Consider the following 18,807-nt stretch of genomic DNA (forward strand, 5'->3'; position numbering starts at 1 on the left):
CAGGGACATCCTCCACCAGCCCAGGTTGCCCACAGCCCTCTCCAGCCTCCCCTTCACTATCTCCAGGGCTGGGAACTCAACCTCCTCCCTGGGCAACCTGTGGCAGTGCTCCAGCAGCCTCCTGCTGCACAACTTCTTCCTCACCTCCAATCTCAATCTGCTCTGCTCTGCTTTGAAGCCATTGCCCCTGGTGCTGTCCCTGCAGGCCTTTGGCCACAGTCCCTCTGCAGCCTTCTTGCAGCCCTGCAGCTCCTGCAAGCTGCTCTCAGCTCTCCCTGGAGCCTTCTCCTCTGCAGGCTGAACCCCCCCAGCTGCCTCAGCCTGTGCCAGAGCAGAGCTGCTCCAAGCCCCTCAGCATTTTGCTGGCCTCCTCTGGCCCCTCTGCAGCAGCTCCATGGCCTTGCTGTGCTGAGGGCTCCAGCCCTGGCTGCAGTGCTGCAGGTGAGGTCTGCCCACAGCAGAGCAGAGCAGAGCAGAGGGGCAGGATCCTCTCTCTCCAGCTCTGGCCACACTGCTTTGGCTGCAGCCCAGGCTGCCCTTGGCCTGAGGTGCAGCTGCTTGGGCTCCTGAGGGCTGAGGTTGGGACCCACACAAACCAGGGTGCAGCTGCTCTGCTCTAGTTTCAAGCCATTGCCCTTTGTCCTGGCACTACAACAAGAGAGTGAGTGCCAGGCTCAGTGCCACCACGTTGCTCATCTTTTACCTGCTGGGTTCACTCTGGGTGAGCAGCATGAGGGACATCACTCCCTGGGCACCACCAGCCTAGGTTCAGTTTCCCTCCTCCCCAGTGCTGCTCTGCTCCTGGAGCTGGCTCCCCTCCCCCCCCAGCACACACCTCGTTTCTCCCCGAAGTAGAGAGTCTGCTGGGCAGGGTTGGACCACTGCAGAGAGGAGTCATCAGGATCCTCCACCTGGCACTTCAGCACCACGGTGCCCCCGGCCACCACTGTCTCGTCCGACGTCGTGGGCTGGCTCTCTGCACACACACAGGGAGGGGTCACAGAATCAGGGAATGGTCAGGGCTGGAAGGGACCTCAAGGCTCAGGCAGTGCCAACCCCCCTGCCGTGGTCAGGGACACCTCACACCACAGCAGGTTGCTCACAGCCACCTCCAGCCTGGCCTTAAAACACCTCCAGGGATGAGGCTTCCACCACCTCCCTGGGCAACCTCTGCAAGGCTCTCACCACCTTCATGGGAAACAACTTCTTCCTAATGTCTGATCTCAATCTCCCCTCCTCTACCTTGGATCCATCCCTCCCCAGTCCTATTCTTCCCTGGCACCCTAAAAAGTCCCTCCCCACCACCTCTCTGGGCAACCTCTGCCAGGCTCTCACCACCATCATGGGGAAGAATTTCTTCCTGACATCCAATCTGAATCTCCCCACTTCCAGTTTTGCTCCATGCCCCCCAGTCCTATCCCTCCCTCACATCCTCAGAAGTCCCTCCCCAGCTTTCCTGTAGCCCCTGTCAGATCCTGCAAGGCCACAAGAAGGTCTCCTGGGAGCCTTCTCCTCTCCACACTGCACAACCCCAACTCTCTCAGGCTGTGCTCAGAGCAGCTCCAGCCCTCTGCTCCTCCTCATCAGCAGGGGCCCTGCCCACAGCCTCTGCCTTGGGCTGCAGCAGCATTGCTGAGTGACCAAAGTCTGGGGCTTGCAGGCTGCACCTTGAAAAATTTTTTCACACAGATCTCCAAGAGGAATTGGCAGGATGGAAATAAATTACCCCTGGGCATAAAAAGGAAAACAAGGATGAGTTCTACACCATCCCAGGGGGGCAGAAAACTTAAAGATGTGAAACCTTTGTCCTCTTTTTTTCAGCCTCCTTGCTCTGGGAGTCACTGACTTGCTCCTGGTGGCTTTGCTTTCTTTTGGCTGAGCACTGAAGAACAACTCTCTGCTCTTTGTCTCTTGTCCCTTCGTGCCCAGGGGGGGTCAGGAAGGGGGCAGGGAGTGGGAAGCTATCAGCAGCTCCCCTCCTTTTTGCCCGGGGTGGGGGGGGGAGTCCTCGTGCTGTTTATCAATTGTAAATGCCTGCAAATGTGTAACCGTGGTGTGTGCTGTCCACATTCCCCTCGGGATTCCCCTCGGGATTGGAGTTTTGTTTCCAAACGCAGCTTCATTTGCTTCCAGCTGGGCTGGGCAGTTAATGCTGGGGGCAATTTTTCAACCCACCACACAAGGGGAGACAGGAGGGGGACACATAGCAACACCCCCAGGACAGGCTGGGAGGCACTGCTGGGGGAGCACAGCTGGCATGGCACAGGAGATTCGCTCTCTGAGCCCAGCCCTGGCTGGCATGGGGTGGAGGCACTGGGTCAGCCCTGCCCAGCGGCTCTGGGTGCCAGCACAGAGGGGCAGAGGAGGCACTACCAGGGCTCTGGCTGGGTCTGGGGAGCCTGTGGCTGTGCACAGGGTAAGGGCAGCCTGGGGGAGTGCACAGAACCCTGGAGAGCTTTGGGCACCTTCAGAACTCATCCAGCCCAAGGCCCTGCAGGCAGCAGGAGGCTCAGAGCTCCAAACAACCTGAGCTGGGATGGTGCCAGCCACAGGGCAGCTGCCACCTCTCTGGGCAGCCTGGGCCAGGCTTTCCCCACTCTCAGCATTAGGAAAATTTCCTTCTTCTCCCCAGTCTGAGTCTCCTTCTTGCAGTTCAAAACCAACCCCCTCCTTGTCCTGGCACCACAGGCCCTGCTCAAAAGTCTCTTCCCAGCTTTCCTCTGGGTCTGGGAAGGTCTCAGGAAGGTCTCCCTGGAGCCTTCTCTCCTGCAGGCTGAGCTCCCCCAGCTCTCTCAGCCTAGCATGGCAGCAGTGCTGTGCCCCTTGGAACCTGTTCCACCAGGTCCCTGCCTGTGCTGAGCACTCCAGAGCTGCCCCAGAGCTGCAGGGGAGGTCTCAGCAGAGCTGAGCAGAGCAGCTGAGCTCTGGAGGGGTCCCTGAGCTGTGCCCTCTGCAGGGATGAGGTTTCCCTTGCTCAGCACCTGCTGGTGTGCCCCAGAGACCCGAGGGACTTGCCTCCAGCCATGTGCCAGCCTGGGGGTCTCCTGCTGCCATCCCCCCCCTGCAGGGAACAGCTTCTCTGCAGCTGCAGGAGCAAGGAGCAGTGGGCAGGACCCACCCTGCAGCAGCCCCTGGGTGGTGGCTCCAGGGGGTTTCTGTGCCAACCTGCACAGAGCCACCCATGCCAGGCCTGGCTGCAAGCAGCTGGTGCCTGCCAGCCATGAGTGGTGTGGGCAGGAGCAGGGCTGGGCTGGGAGGCAGCTGGAGAGCTGAAGGCACCTGGGGAGGCAGCAAGCTCTGCTCCATCACCCTGGCAGTGCCAGTCAGCTGCAGCTGGCACCTATAGTGCTTCCATCCCAGGTGTGCCACGCAATGGGCTGCTCTGCTGACCATCTCCATGGCACCCTGGCCCGAGGAGTGCAGTTGGTTGCCCATCTTCAGGAGGATATTTCTCCTGCTCACTGAGCTGTGCAGGTCCCATGCCAGGCTGCCAGCCTGAGCCATCCTCCTCCTCCCAAGGGCTCAGGAGAGCAGCACCAGGATCAGCTCAGCCCCTGCCTGCCCCAGGACAGCTCTGGGGGTGCCAGGGAGCAGAGCTGCCTGGGCAGGGACAAGGCTGGCACAGCCATCTGTGGGCTGCACCCCCTCCTCCCCCAGCTGGCTCCGCAGGGCCAAGAGGCAGGAGCTGGGGAGGGGAAGCCAGAGAGGGGAGCCCGAGGTGGGGGAGCCCAGGGGAGGTCCTGCAGAGCCCTCCAGGTGCTGCTGCAGCATTGCCCAGGCAGCAGGAGCTGCTCAGCCTGGAGCCTCAGCCTGCTCCCAGCTGCTGATCACAACCCAGCCCAGGCCCTTCCCTGATGTGTCTGCAGCTCAGCAGCAGCTCTGGTGAGGATGGCACCAGGACCCCCAGTGGTGAGGATGGGCACCAGGCAAGCAGGACCCCCTCTGCCATGTCACATGCAGGACCTTTTCCAGGGATGCAGGACACAGAACCATGGAATTGTTTCAGCTGGAAAAGGCCTCTAGGATCATCCAGTCCCACTTCAGCCCAGCCCCCCCATGGCCACAGGGTTCTGGAAGCTGCTGCTGGCCAAACTCAAACCACTCCGAGGTGGATGCAGGTGAGGACAGGGTCTGAAACCCTCCCCCAACGGACCTGAGCTCTTAATTAATTAACACAATTAGCAAATTAGCAGCAGGAGCAGCAGCCACAGTGCTGGCCTCATTCCAGCACTCTGTGGGGAGGAGGTGAAGAGACCCAAAGCAGCCCCAGGAACCTTCTTCCTCCACAGCTCACAGCTGGGACCCCCAAGCCTGGTGCCCAAGCCCCTGGAGACCCCCAGGCCAGGTGGCCAAGCCCCTGGAGACCCCAAATGCAGCCAAGCGTCCAAGCCCCTGGAGACCCCCAAGCCAAGTGCCCAAGCCCCTGGAGACCCCCAAGCCAAGTGCCCAAGCCCCTGGAAACCCCCAAGCTGGATAAGCAAGGGCCTGGAGACCCCCACGCTGGGTATCCAAGGCTCTGGAGACCCCCAAGCTGCCAGGAGACCCAGAGCCACAGGTGGCTGCCTTGGGTGTGTGCAGGGGGCACAGCTCCTCCAGCACGACCCAGATCACCTCTGCCATGTGCCTGCCAGCTGGCAGCAGTAGATGGGCACAGCCAGGGCACCCTGCCCCTGGGCCTTGGTTTAATTAACCCCTTAATTAATTGACAGAAGAAGGGCACAGCCACCATGGGGAGGGGGCAAGAGCAGTGCTGCCCACCAGGGGCAGCTTCACTCTGTGCCACAAGTCCCTCCACAGCCTCATCCTCACTGGCAGGGCAGGCAGAGGGGCAGGAGGGGCAAAGCTGCCATGGCATGGCTGGGGACAGTGGCCCAGGGAGAAGCTACACTCTGACTGCTCCAGCCTGGCATGGCCTCATCCTGCTCAGATCCTGAGGAAGGGTCTAGAGCAGGAGTCTGAGGAGCAGCTGAGGGTGGCTCACCCTGGAGAGCAGGAGCCAAGGGGAGACCTCCTGCAACCCCCTGAGAGGAGGCTGGAGCCAAGGAACAGGAGGTGGCACAGGGGGAGGTGGCACAGGGGGAGGTGGCACAGGGGGAGGTGGCACAGGGGGAGGTGGCACAGGGGGAGGTGGCACAGGGGGAGGTGGCACAGGGGGAGGTGGCCTCAGGATGCCCCAGGACAGGTTCAGGCCATGAGGAACAATTTCTGCCCCTTGAAGGTTGCCCAGGCCTGGCCCAGGCTGCCCAGGGCAGAGGTGGAGTCTCCATCCCTGGAGGGCTTTCCAAGCTGTGGTGCTGAGGGCCATGGGGAGGTTGTGCTGGGGCAGTGCTGGGGTGAGGGCAGGACCTGTTGATGCCAAAGGTCTCCTCCAAGCAGAGCAGTTCTGTGCCAGGGTGGTTCTCAGAGGGGCACCTTGGGGCACGCTGCCCACACTGCAGCAGCCCTCAGCAGCATCCTGGGGCAGGCACTCAGCACCCCAGGGCTCAGAGGCAGGATAGGGAGCAGAGCAAGGTGGGTGGCTGCAGCAGAAGCTTGCAGGACTGCCTGGCACAGGCCTCAGCACAGCTCCTGCCAGCCTGGGCACAGGTGCTGGGAACTCAGGGAAGCATCCGCCCAGGCCATGCCAGTGCCTGCTGCCAGCACAGAGCTGCTGCTCCCTGCCAGCCTGGGCTAGCACTGTCCCCTCACCTGCCCTCTGCCACATGGTGCCATGGGCAAAGCAGCCTCTGGGGCTGAGGGAGGCTGCACAGTCCCCATGTGCCAGCTGGGCAAAGGCTCCTGCCCGTGGGCAGAGGAGGAGAGTGCCCAGCCAGGGACAGAACCAGAGAGCTGCTTCAGTGGGAAGAGACCTCCAGGATCACCCAGGCCAGTGCCAACCCAACCCCACCACAGGCACCAAACTCTGGCCCCAAGTGCCATGGCCACAGGTTAACACCTCCAGGGATGGGAACTCCACCACCCTCCTGGGCAGCCTGTGCCAGCCTTGACCACTCCTGCAGGACACGAATTGTTCCTCAGGGCCAACCTGAACCTCCCCTGGGGCTATTTCCTCTCCTTCCCTCCCCCTGGCACAGGGATGTGCTGAGGGAGGCTCTGCTGGGGCAGGAGCAGCCCCAGGGGACAACCCCCAGGGCTCAGACACCTTCGGTCCACAGCCACGGCCCCGGGGCTCTGCTCCCAGCACGGAGAGCCACAGCCCTTGGAGGAGCTCCCAGAGCGCCCCCCTGCAGCCCACCCCCCCCCCCCCCCGAGCTCCCCCCTGCAGCCCTTCCCCCCTAGGGCTCCCCCCTGCAGCCCTCCCCCCACTAGGGCTCCCCCCTGCAGCCCACCCCCCCCTCGGGCTCCTCCCTGCAGCCCTCCCCAGGCTGCTCTGCCCTCCCTGGGCTCCCCCTGCAGCCCCCCCCAGGCTGCTCTGCCCTTTCAGGGCTCCCCACCTCAAGCCCCCCCCAGGCTGCTCAGCTCCACTGCCAGCTGCTGGCAGCGTCCTCCCGGGGCAGCAGCTCAGGGCTGGGCTCAGCCATCTGCTGAGCAGAGCTGATCTGAGCTGGCTGTGAAGCCACACTCTGGGACACTCAGAGCACAACTTCCAGGCTCCTCCTTGCCAGCAGCTGACATGGCTCCAGGTTTTGTGAGGGGAGGAAACCTGCTCCCTGCATCTGCTCCCTGCCACCCTGTGCCTGCCTGTGGCACCAGACTGGCTGGCACGCTCCGGCCCCTGGAGGGGAGACCTCTGGGAGCTGCAGCAGCTCCAGGGCTGGCTCCTTCTCCAGCCCTGCAGCACCTGGGACACCTCTCAAGGCTTGGCCAAGATGGGACAGGTCTGTGCCAGCCCAGCAAGAGCAGGGCAGAGGAGGACACAGGCAGCAGGAGGGGAAGGCAGCAGATGGCTGCAGGCTGAGATGGGAAGGTGGTGGTGGGAGGGATGCAAAGAGCCAGGCTGGGCTAGGAGAGGGCTTGGAGACATCCCCAAAGTGCTGCTCTCTCAGCTTGGATTCTCCCCAGCACAGGGAGGCCTCAGGGGCTGCAGCATCCAGGTGCTCCTAGATGGATCCTGGGGTTTTCCTCTCCAGGATCCATCCAGGATCCCTGTCTGCAGCCTCTGGTGCTGAAACCTTCCCTCTGCCCCCCCTGCCAGCTCCTACCCCTGCACCTCTGCAGCCTCTCTGGCCCATCCCTCCCACAGCACAAGGGCAGGGATCTGAAGGTGGCACAGGACTGGCACAGCAACACAAACACTGAGTGGAAGTGGAGAACACAGCCCCTGGGGAGCCCTCTCTGAACTCCAGCAGAGCTCCTCTGGACAGGAGCTGCTGTGCCAGGCCACAGACAGCTCTGCACAGCCTCTGCTGCAAGGGTTGAGGCCTGGGTGTGAGCTCCAGAGGGTGATGGGCAGGGGTAGAGAGCAGAGGAGCTGCTGCCCAAGCTGCCAACACAGCAGCAGCTCTGCCCCTGCAAGGGAAGTGCTCAGGGGATGCAGGGGTGTCAGACCTCCAGCTGTGGTCTGCAGGAGAAACCTCAACCCCCACCCAAAGCACAACCTGCTGGGGTCACAGAACCACAGAACATCAGAGGCTGGAAGGGAGCTCCAGAGATCCTCAGCTCCAAGCCCCCTGCCAGAGCAGGACCCCCCAGGGCAGGCCCCACAGGAATGCATCCAGGTGGGGTTGGAAAGGCTCCAGAGGAGACTCCACAACCTCCTTGGGCAGCTGCTCCTGTGACCCTCACACCAAAGAAGCTTCTCCTCATGCTGAGATGAACTCTTCTATGCTCAGGTTTGTATCCCTTGCTCCTTGTCCTGTTACTGAGCACCCCCAAAAAGAGCCTGGCCCCCTCCCCTTGCCCCCAGCCCTCAGCTATTGGCAGACATTGATCAGATCCCTCTCAGCCTTCTCCTCTCCACACTAACCACCCCCAGGGCTCTCAGCCTCTCTTCACAGGGGAGATGCTCAAGGCCCCAAATCCTCCTCCTGGCTCTCCCTTGGACTCTCTCCAGCAGGTCTCTGTCTCTCTGGAACTGGGGAGCCCAGAGCTGGACACAGCATTGCAGCTGTGGTCTCAGCAGGGCAGAGCAGAGGGGGAGCAGAACCTCCCCAGCCCTGCTGGCCACACTTCCCTTGCTGCCCCCCAGGACCCCATTGGCTCTCTTGGCCCCAGGGGCACTTTGCTGTCCCTGCAGAACTTGCTGCCCACCAGCACTCCAAGGTCTTGCTGTGTGGAGCTGCTCTCCAGCAGGGCAGCTCCCGACCTGTCCTGGTGCCTGCTGTGAGTTCTCTGGAAGCAGAGATCTGCAGGAGGGCTGTCAGGGAAGGGCAGAGCAGGAGCCCTCAGCTGCTCAGCACAGCCTGCTCTGAACCCTAGGTCCTTGCTGATGCTCCCAAGACCGTTGCTGAACCCCTCTGATGCTCTCCAGCAGCCTCAAGCCCCCCACAAATGAAAGCAGCAGGTCCAAGGGGCAACAAGACCCAGCCCCAAGCACCACCAGCAAACTGCAGAGCTGCCTTCCTTCTCCCAGGGCGTGGGGCTGGGGTCACCTCCCTGGCAGACCCTGCCCCAGGGCACCCAAGAGCTGCCAGCTGCTGCTGACACCTGAGCAGGGTTAAGCAACTGAAACACAGGCAGCAACTGGCACTCAGGAAGCAGCTGGAGGGGCTGCTTGCCAGTGCTGCTGAAGCTCTGGGCTGCCAGGCTGCCCTCCTCCTCCTCCTCCAGCCCTGGCTGGCTGCTTCAGAACCAGCCAACAGCTCCCTCCTGCATCCCTTCAGGTCCATCCTCACCAGGCAGCAGAGCTGAGCTAGGAGCAGCCTCTCCTCCAGGACCAGCAGGACTCTTCCTGCCCCACCAGCAGCACCCAGCCTGGGTCACCCCAGACACCAACTGCTGCCCAGGGCTCAGCAGAGGGCAGGGCTGGCAGCAAGCTGCTGGGGGTGGGGGGGGCACTGGGGAACCCCTCAGATGGCAGCAGCAGCTCCTGCCTGCAGCCTTGGCAGCCACACAAAGGCAGCTGCTGCTGGCAGCCCTGCTCTCCTGTTTGCACATCCACACCAGCCTGGGGGCCAATTAGCTCAGCAGAGGCAGTGGCAGTAGTGGGCAGTGCCAGTGCCTCCTTCCGAGGGCACCGGCAGCCTGAGGGGAGCTGGTGCCACCCTGGTGCCAGTCTGACCTGCAGGGTGCCCAAAGCCCAGCACTGTTCCTGCCCAGGGACAGCCCAGAGCCCAGCTCAGGCACATGCCAGCCTGCCCAGCACACAGGACCCTACAGGGGGCAGGACAAAGGGAAAAGCTCCTGCCAGGGCCACCCAAGCCCCCTGCACAGCAAAGCACCCCTAGGACCCCCAAAAGGGGACTCACCCTCTTGCAAAGGGCCAGTGAGGTCCCCCAGAGCCATCCAAGCCCCCTGCCCAGCAAAGCACTCCTGGGACCCCCAGAAGGGGACTCACCCCCTTGCCAAGGGGCAGTGAGCTCCCACAGAGCTAACCCAAGCCCCCTGCCCAGCAAAGCTCCCCTGGTACTCCCTAAAGGGCACTAACCCCTTGCCAAGGGCCAGTGAGGTCCTCCAGAGCCATCCAAGCCACCTGCCCAGCAGCACAGCACTCCTGGGACCCCCAAAAGGGGACTCACCCCCTTGCCAAGGATCACTGAGGCTCCCCCAGACCTTCTTGCCCCAGACCAGCAGTGAGCAGGGGCAGGGAGGGTGACCCCTGGCAGGGCCCTCCCTCAGCCTGGCAGCAGACAGCTGGCACCTCCTTTTTTTTTTTTTTTTTTTTTGTTTCTTTCCTCTTTGAGGATGGTTTTCAGCTCCCACCCTGAGGCCAATCTCCAGCACTGCTGTTGCCAAGGGAACCAAGGGAAGGAGCTCCTGGCTTTGACAGCTCTGTTTTAAGGATCTCCCTCCTGCCCAGCGAGGGGGCTCAGGAATGGTTGCTTCAGCTGCCCTGCTGCCCACTTCTGCAGGCACCCAAACACCCCCAGCAGAGCTCTGCCCAAGCTGGCACCACCAAACTCTGTGCCAGGGTTGAACACACAAGGTTGGGGAGGAGCAGATGGGAAATGGGGGGAGGGAAGCCTGTGGCAGCTCTGCTCCCCCTGCCCCTGCCTGCTGCTGGGCACCACACACCACCAGCTCCTCCTGACTCCACAGAAATGCAGGAAGGGGAAGAGTTCCAAAGGATTAAAATTCCAAAGCCTGGCTTCAGCCCTGCTGGGCTTGCAGGTGGCTGTGGTGGATGCTCTCTGGTGCCCACATCCCTCAGGGCAGGACAGAGGCTCCTTTGTGACCCCTCCATGAACCACCCAAGGCCCCTGGCCAGCAGCAAAGCTCCCTGGGACCCCCAAAGGGCACTGACCCCTTGGCAAGGGGCAGTGAGCTCCCCCAGAGCTCCCCAAGCCCCCTGCCCAGCAGCAAAGCTCCCCTGGGACCCCCAAAAGGGCACTAACCCCTTGGCAAGGGGCAGTGAGCTCCCCAAGCACCCTGCCCAGCAGCAAAGCTCCCCTGGGACCCTCACCCCCTTGGTAAGGGGCAGGGAGCTCCCCCAGAGCCACCCAAGCACCCACCAGATGCCCAGGGCAAATGCAAAGGTGCCAGCTTTGGTAACCTCTGGGCTTGTGTGGTCTGTCCCCTTTGAAGTCCTCAGCATCACAGGGAGACAAAGCCAGGAACCCAAAGGTGCTGACAGGTGGAGAAGCAGAAAAGAGCTCCTCAGGAAGGTGCTGAGCTGGTCCTGTGCTCATCTGCTGGGGGAGAAGCTCAGAGCAGAGCCCTGCAGCTGGCAGCTGAGGCAGGAGCACTGCTGGCACCACAGGGCTTGGGTCAGGCTGGCAGGAGAGCAGGGCACAGCCCTGCTGGCAGCAGAAAGGAGCTCTGAGGAGCTGCTGCCCTGAGCACAGCACCAGCACAGACACCACCAAGCACAGCCCAGCCCTGGCCAACAGGTGCCCAGGCTGCATGGGGCAAGAGGGCTCCAACCAGCTCTGCCTTCTGGCATGAGCAGCCCAGGAACAGCAAACCCTGCAGCTGGCTGGCCCCAGGCTGCTGCACACCACTGAGGAGCAGAAGTGCCAGGGCTGGGCCCTCCCTGGTGCCAAGGGCCCCAGAGCAGCAGCAGGCTGCAGAAGCCAAGGCTCCAGAGCAGCCCTGGCAGCAAATGTTGGCTCTGAGGGGCTGCAGAGCAAGGAGGAAGATCTGCAGAGGGAGCAGTGCCTGCAGCACCACCGCGGGTGGGACAGGACCCTGCCCGCAGGACCCTGCAGCTCCACAGCCACGGCCAAGCCCCAGGGCCACCTGCAAAGTGCTGCAGCCCTCCAGCACCTCCCAGGGCCACCAGGGAGCTGCAGTGTCCAGCACTGCCTGTGCCCATGCCAGCCCTGTGCCCACACCAGCCCTGTGCACTGAGCCCAAGGGGGCACAGCATGGCACTAGGCATGGCACTGGGACAGTCGAGCTCCCTCCTGCCCAGCCCTCACCTCACACCTCTGCTGCACCTCCCCCTGCTGACAGAGACCTGCTGGAGGGCAGCCTGGGCTGGGGCAGTGCCACTGGCACCAGGGCTGCCCCAGGACCCAGAGCATCACCAAGTCCCACCCCTGCCTGGCTCCTCTCCTGTCCCCAACCAGCACAGCTCAGGCTCCTCTCCTGTCCCCAACCAGCACAGCTCTGACCCCCTCTCCTGTCCCCAACCAGCACAGCTCTGACCCCCTCTCCTGTCCCCAACCAGCACAGCTCAGGCTCCTCTCCTGTCCCCAACCAGCACAGCTCTGACTCCTCTCCTGTCCCCAACCAGCACAGCTCTGACTCCTCTCCTGTCCCCAACCAGCACAGCTCTGGCTCCTCTCCTGTCCCCAACCAGCACAGCTCTGGCTCCTCTCCTGTCCCCAACCAGCACAGCTCAGGCTCCCCTCCTGTCCCCAACCAGCACAGCTCAGGCTCCCCTCCTGTCCCCAACCAGCACAGCTCTGACTCCCCTCCTGTCCCCAACCAGCACAGCTCTGACTCCTCTCCTGTCCCCAACCAGCACAGCTCAGGCTCCTCTCCTGTCCCCAACCAGCACAGCTCAGGCTCCCCTCCTGTCCCCAACCAGCACAGCTCTGACTCCTCTCCTGTCCCCAACCAGCACAGCTCAGGCTCCTCTCCTGTCCCCAACCAGCACAGCTCTGACTCCCCTCCTGTCCCCAACCAGCACAGCTCTGACTCCTCTCCTGTCCCCAACCAGCACAGCTCAGGCTCCTCTCCTGTCCCCAACCAGCACAGCTCTGGCTCCTCTCCTGTCCCCAGCCAGCACAGCTCTGACTCCTCTCCTGTCCCCAACCAGCACAGCTCAGGCTCCTCTCCTGTCCCCAACCAGCACAGCTCAGGCTCCTCTCCTGTCCCCAACCAGCACAGCTCAGGCTCCTCTCCTGTCCCCAACCAGCACAGCTCTGACTCCTCTCCTGTCCCCAACCAGCACAGCTCAGGCTCCCCTCCTGTCCCCAACCAGCACAGCTCAGGCTCCTCTCCTGTCCCCAACCAGCACAGCTCAGGCTCCCCTCCTGTCCCCAACCAGCACAGCTCAGGCTCCCCTCCTGTCCCCTACCAGCACAGCTCAGGCTCCTCTCCTGTCCCCAACCAGCACAGCTCTGACTCCTCTCCTGTCCCCAACCAGCACAGCTCTGACTCCTCTCCTGTCCCCAACCAGCACAGCTCAGGCTCCCCTCCTGTCCCCAACCAGCACAGCTCAGGCTCCTCTCCTGTCCCCAACCAGCACAGCTCAGGCTCCTCTCCTGTCCCCAACCAGCACAGCTCTGACTCCTCTCCTGTCCCCAACCAGCACAGCTCTGACTCCTCTCCTGTCCCCAACCAGCACAGCTCAGGCTCCCCTCCTGTCCCCAACCAGCACAGCTCTGACTCCTCTCCTGTCCCCAACCAGCACAGCTCAGGCTCCCCTCCTGTCCCCAACCAGCACAGCTCTGACTCCTCTCCTGTCCCCAACCAGCACAGCTCTGACTCCCCTCCTGTCCCCAACCAGCACAGCTCAGGCTCCCCTCCTGTCCCCAACCAGCACAGCTCAGGCTCCCCTCCTGTCCCCAACCAGCACAGCTCTGACTCCTCTCCTGTCCCCAACCAGCACAGCTCAGGCTCCTCTCCTGTCCCCAACCAGCACAGCTCAGGCTCCCCTCCTGTCCCCAACCAGCACAGCTCTGACTCCTCTCCTGTCCCCAACCAGCACAGCTCTGACTCCTCTCCTGTCCCCAACCAGCACAGCTCAGGCTCCTCTCCTGTCCCCAACCAGCACAGCTCTGACTCCTCTCCTGTCCCCAACCAGCACAGCTCAGGCTCCCCTCCTGTCCCCAACCAGCACAGCTCTGACTCCTCTCCTGTCCCCAACCAGCACAGCTCAGGCTCCTCTCCTGTCCCCAACCAGCACAGCTCAGGCTCCCCTCCTGTCCCCAACCAGCACAGCTCAGGCTCCCCTCCTGTCCCCAACCAGCACAGCTCTGACCCCCTCTCCTGTCCCCAACCAGCACAGCTCAGGCTCCTCTCCTGTCCCCAACCAGCACAGCTCTGACTCCTCTCCTGTCCCCAACCAGCACAGCTCTGACTCCTCTCCTGTCCCCAACCAGCACAGCTCAGGCTCCCCTCCTGTCCCCAACCAGCACAGCTCAGGCTCCTCTCCTGTCCCCAACCAGCACAGCTCTGGCTCCCCTCCTGTCCCCAACCAGCACAGCTCAGGCTCCCCTCCTGTCCCCAACCAGCACAGCTCTGACCCCCTCTCCTGTCCCCAACCAGCACAGCTCTGACTCCTCTCCTGTCCCCAACCAGCACAGCTCTGACTCCCCTCCTGTCCCCAACCAGCACAGCTTAGGCTCCCTTCCTGTCCCCAGCCCCCACAGCCCTCACTCTGTTTCTGACTTCCCATTCCAGTGCTGGCAGGAAGCAGAAGCTCCTGCAGAGGATTGAGACCCTCAGCCCCCACCTGGCCTCACAGGCTGCTGGAGGAGCTAGGACAGCAGGAAGGTCACTGCCATCCTCACTGCCCCCTCCTCACCCTCACTGCCTGATGAAGGCTCTGCTGCTGCACTGCCTCATGGCTGCAGGTGCCTGGCCCAGAGCAGAGGGGAGAGGACTGGAGCAGATGGTTCAAGCTGAGCTCAGTCATTCAGAGGAGGAGCATCAGCTACATCTGACTGTGGCACTGCTATGGCACTGGCACCACCTTCAAGGTCCCATGGAGTCTCCTGAGAGCCAAGCAGGGAGGGGACAGCTCCACCAGGTGATAACGTGGGTGGCCAAGCTGCTGCCTGGGCTGTAAAAGGAGCCCAGAGGGCAGGGCAGGTGGAGACCTCCTGCCTTGGCAGGGCACAGGAGGCACAGGGAGCAGAGCCCTCCTCAGGAGCACAGGAGCCTACACTGCAGCAGCTCAGCTCCAGCACAGCCAGCAGAGAGCCACAGATGGTTTGAGTTGGAAGGGACCTTCAGGATCACCCAAGTCCCAGCACCTCCTCCTAGGCCAGGTTGCTGGAGCCCACATCCAGTTGGAAGCCAGCACCTCCAGGCCCTTTCACACAACTCCCTCTCCAGCTCTCCCCTAGGCCTTCAAACTCTAGAAGGCTGCTGCAGGGTTCCCCTCCCCCAGAGACCCTCCTCAAGCTGCCACCAACCTCCTGCTACCTCCTTGAACATTTAACTCATGAGAACTGCTCTGGAACCCAGGAGAACAAGTCCAGCAGCACACAAGCCCACGTGGAGCCCACCAAGCTCTGAGACCACCACACTGGCACTGCCACTAACCCAAGGGCACCTTGGCCATGTGCCCACAGCCTGCACTGCCTCCCCCCTCAGATGGCTCCTGTCCTGTGAGGACCTGACCAGGACTGGAGCAGGGCTGGGTTAAACCCTACCCAGGGAAGGCAAACCCAAACCTTGGCTGTGCTGCAGCTTCCTCCAGCTAGGTCCACTGGCCATGCCAGCACCAGGGTGGCTACCCAGATATAAACCCTCCCCCCAACTCCTCTGGCAGCTCCAAGCCCCCTGGCAAGGTGAGAAGGTTGGGCAGAGGAAGGAGAGGCAGTGCCTAGCAGGCAGGAGAGGTCAGGAGCAGGGAACCCTCAGCCACTTGGGTGCTTCCCTCCACCTCCTTCCAGAGCAGGAGAGGTGCCCACACCTGGGAGGTGCTCAGCAGCCTGGCTGCTCTCCCTGCTTCTCCCCCAAGCCAGCTGCCCCCTGCGATGCCCCCTCCAAGACTGGCACCATTACAGATGGTTGTGTGGGCAGCAGAACCTCCCCAGGGATCTGCCAACCACTTGGGTGCCCTGAGCTGTGCTACATCCTCTGCCCTCAGAAGAGCTTTGGGGCTGTTGGTGATACAATCACCAGGACCTGACCTGGGCAGGGGAGAGCTGGCTGCAGGCAAACCTCTGAGGTTCAATCAGGACAAGGTCAGGGTCCTGCAGCTGGGGAGGAGTCACAGCAGGCACCAGGACAGGCCGGGAGCTGCCCTGCTGGAGAGCAGCTCCACACAGCAAGACCTTGGAGTGCTGGTGGGCAGCAAGTTCTGCAGGGACAGCAAAGTGCCCCTGGGGCCAAGAGAGCCAATGAGGTCCTGGGGGGCAGCAAGGGAAGTGTGGCCAGCAGGGCTGGGGAGGTTCTGCTCCCCCTCTGTTCTGCTCTGCCCTGCTGAGACCACAGCTGCAATGCTGTGTCCAGCTCTGGGCTCCCCAGTTCCAGAGAGACAGAGACCTGCTGGAGAGAGTCCAAGGGAGAGCCAGGAGGAGGATTTGGGGCCTTGAGCATCTCCCCTGTGAAGAGAGGCTGAGAGCCCTGGGGGTGGTTAGTGTGGAGAGGAGAAGGCTGAGAGGGATCTGATCAATGTCTGCCAATAGCTGAGGGCTGGGGGCAAGGGGAGGGGGCCAAGATCCTTTCGGTGGTGCAGAGCAATAAGCCAAGGAACAACAGGGACAGGCTTGAGCATAGAAGATTTCATCTCAACATGAGGAGAAACTTCTTTCGTGTGAGGAGCAGCTGCCCAAGGAGGTTGTGGAGTCTCCTCTGGGGACTTTCCAACTCCACCTGGATGCATTCCTGTGGGGACTGCCCTGGGGGGTCCTGCTCTGGCAGGGGGCTTGGAGCTGAGGATCTCTGGAGCTCCCTTCCAACCTCTCATACATTGTGACTCTGTGACTGACCCCAGCCTGGGGGAGGCTTCTCCTCCAGCAGCCCAGCAAACAGCTCAGCCTTGGCACTGCCGCCCATGCCAGCGCCTGGGGCACCACGGGGCCGGCAGCAGATTCCCTGTCCCACGGCAGCAGTGCCAGCGCCATCCCCTCACCGTCTGGGCATGCGGCAGGGCAGCTCTGCACCGCTTGATCCTGGGCATTGTCTGCAAATCCAGCGGTGCCAGGGAGCTGAGCAGAGGCTTCCCCACGGCCAGCTCAGCCCCCGGGCAGCCCAGCAGAGGCAGCCGGTGCCAGCCCAGGCGGCGACACAGAGCGGTCACACAGCCTCCCCTTGTGCCCATCAGGGATGTCACAGCAACTCCTGCTCCCCTGCCAAGGGCTGCTGCTGGCATGGGAAGAGATTTGAGCATACAGAAAGCCCCAGCCAGGTGGCAACAGGGCACTTGCAGATGCCCCTTGGGTGCCAGCGCTGCTGCAGGCAGCACTCAAAGCACCACTCCAGACAGCTCCTGGGCTGCCACCACCACACCTCTGTGGGGCACCACGGCTCCCTCCCCAGGGAGGGCTCAAGGCCTCTGCTACAGGCTGGGGGTTGCAGGCAGGACCCGGGCACAGGACCTGGGCAGAGTGCTGACATCTCCCCACAGCTGCTCCCCAGGGAGCAGGGCTGCAGCACCTGCAGCCAGCAGCTGCTCCAGGGCTAGAAATAAAACCCCTGTGGGAATTCAAACCTCAGTCCCAGCCCCAGGTGCCTACCACCAGACAGCCCCCGGGCAGGGTGGATGACTTCACACCGAAGGGACACCAGCTGGAGGACACCAGCTGAGGCACAGGGCACAGAGCTCCTCCTGCCTGCTCTGGCTCAACAGACAGCTCCAGGAGCTTCAGAGGGATGATGCCAGCAAGGGAAGAGTTTCCTGAGCCTGCAGACAGCAGGCAGGAAGCTGCTCTTCGCCAGGCTTTGGACAGCTCAAGATGGTCTCCAAGCTCTCCCCACAGCCAACAGGGAGGCCTTGGGCACAAGGCACCCAACCAGGGCACAAACACCCCTGCCACCCAGCCAGGGGGCACCAAGCCACCCAGGGCACCCTGCCAGCCCCAGCATCTACCAGGCAGGACAGATCAGCCCTGCTGGAGCATCTCTACCTGGTCAGGCAGACCCAGTTCCAAGACCCTAACACTGAGGCTCCTCCCAGCAAGACAAGCACGAGTGAAGCAGGTCTGGGACCGTGGCAGGTAACTGGACATGAGACCTGAGCTCAGCTCCCTGCTGTGGCCTTCTCCCCGTGCAGGACAGAGGTGCTCCCTGTGCTGCACCCCAAGGGCTGCCCAGTGCCTGCCTATTCACGTGCCACAGCTGAGAAAAACAGCCCCAAGAAGTCCACTTTTGGCATGCTGAGCGCTTCCCATGGGCCAACAGCAGGGCACTGTTCAAACAAAAGGGTTACACAAGCCTGGAGTGGAATAACCCCGTGGGGGGAACAATCCTCACAGCAGGGACAGTCCTGCACCCAGCCCTGGCATGCAGGAATCTGCCGAGCCCAGCACAGTGCCAGCCAAGCTGGGCATGGCCCTGGGTGGGAAGCATCAGAGCTGCCTTCTCCTAGGCAGCCTCACAGGGCTCTGCTGGCACCCCCCCGCGGCTGGAGCTGTAGAATCCACAGCCCTGGAGGAGTATTCCTGCCAAGGAGAGGAGAGAGAAGCTCCATCCCTGCCCCAGGAAGGTGCTGTGGAGACAGAGAACCACAGCAGGAGCTGATGGCTGAGGGGCACAGGTCAGCAGCTTCTCCTCAACCTTCTTCCAGTCATTGATCCCCAAAGCTTTTTTTGGGGGGGTCCATTTGTCTCACTGCACCACACCAGGGCTGGGCCCCAGCAGCAGGCCAGTCCCAGAAGAAAATCCTGCAGTGTCATCATCCAGACCTGCATCCCTCCCCCAGGGCCTCACACAACTTGGGGTCAGGGCCACCCCTCCTCCCGTGAGCAGCTGCTGGGCTGCTCAGCCACCCCCTGCCGCTCGGCTGCGACCCACGCTCCGAGCATCACCAGGACATCCCTGCGCCGTGGGACTCAGCATCTCCCACGCCCAAGTGACTCTTTTGGGCTCCTGTGGGAGGGCCGCGGCCACAACCAAAATAAACCTCGGGATTCGTGGATGGGAACGCAGCCACCAGCCCACACCAGCCCCCAGAGCGGCTCTGCCGCTGACAGCGACCTCCTCCGTCCGGCAGCGGCGTGAGCCAAGGGGGGCGGCCGGAGGCTCCTTGCCCTGCCGCAGGCAGGAGGCTGCTGGGCTCAGCCCTCTCCCCCCCTGTACCCTCACAGCAGCCCTTGGGACCCTCGCTCACACCAGCATCACCTCCCTGCTTCCGACAAGCCTTGGGTAGGGACTCGGATGGAGACCGGACCCTCTGCCTCTGCCATCCTCCACAACACCCCCAGCCCAAGGGCATCGCCGATGGGGGGGGCACAGGCATCACCCCACAACCTGCCCCCCAACCCCCGCAGCAGCGCCCCGATGGCGCCCAGGAGCTGCCGACACGGCCACGGCCGCTGCCGGCGGGCACACCGGGCCCTGCGCGGCCAGTGCCCGAGACCCACGGCTGAGGTCTGGCACCGAGAACGGTCACGGGAAACGAGGGACTGCCACGGACGTGCCGGA

The sequence above is a fragment of the Indicator indicator genome, unplaced genomic scaffold, assembly GCF_027791375.1.
Source record: "Indicator indicator isolate 239-I01 unplaced genomic scaffold, UM_Iind_1.1 iindUn_scaffold_62, whole genome shotgun sequence".
NCBI classification, from domain to species: domain Eukaryota; kingdom Metazoa; phylum Chordata; class Aves; order Piciformes; family Indicatoridae; genus Indicator; species Indicator indicator.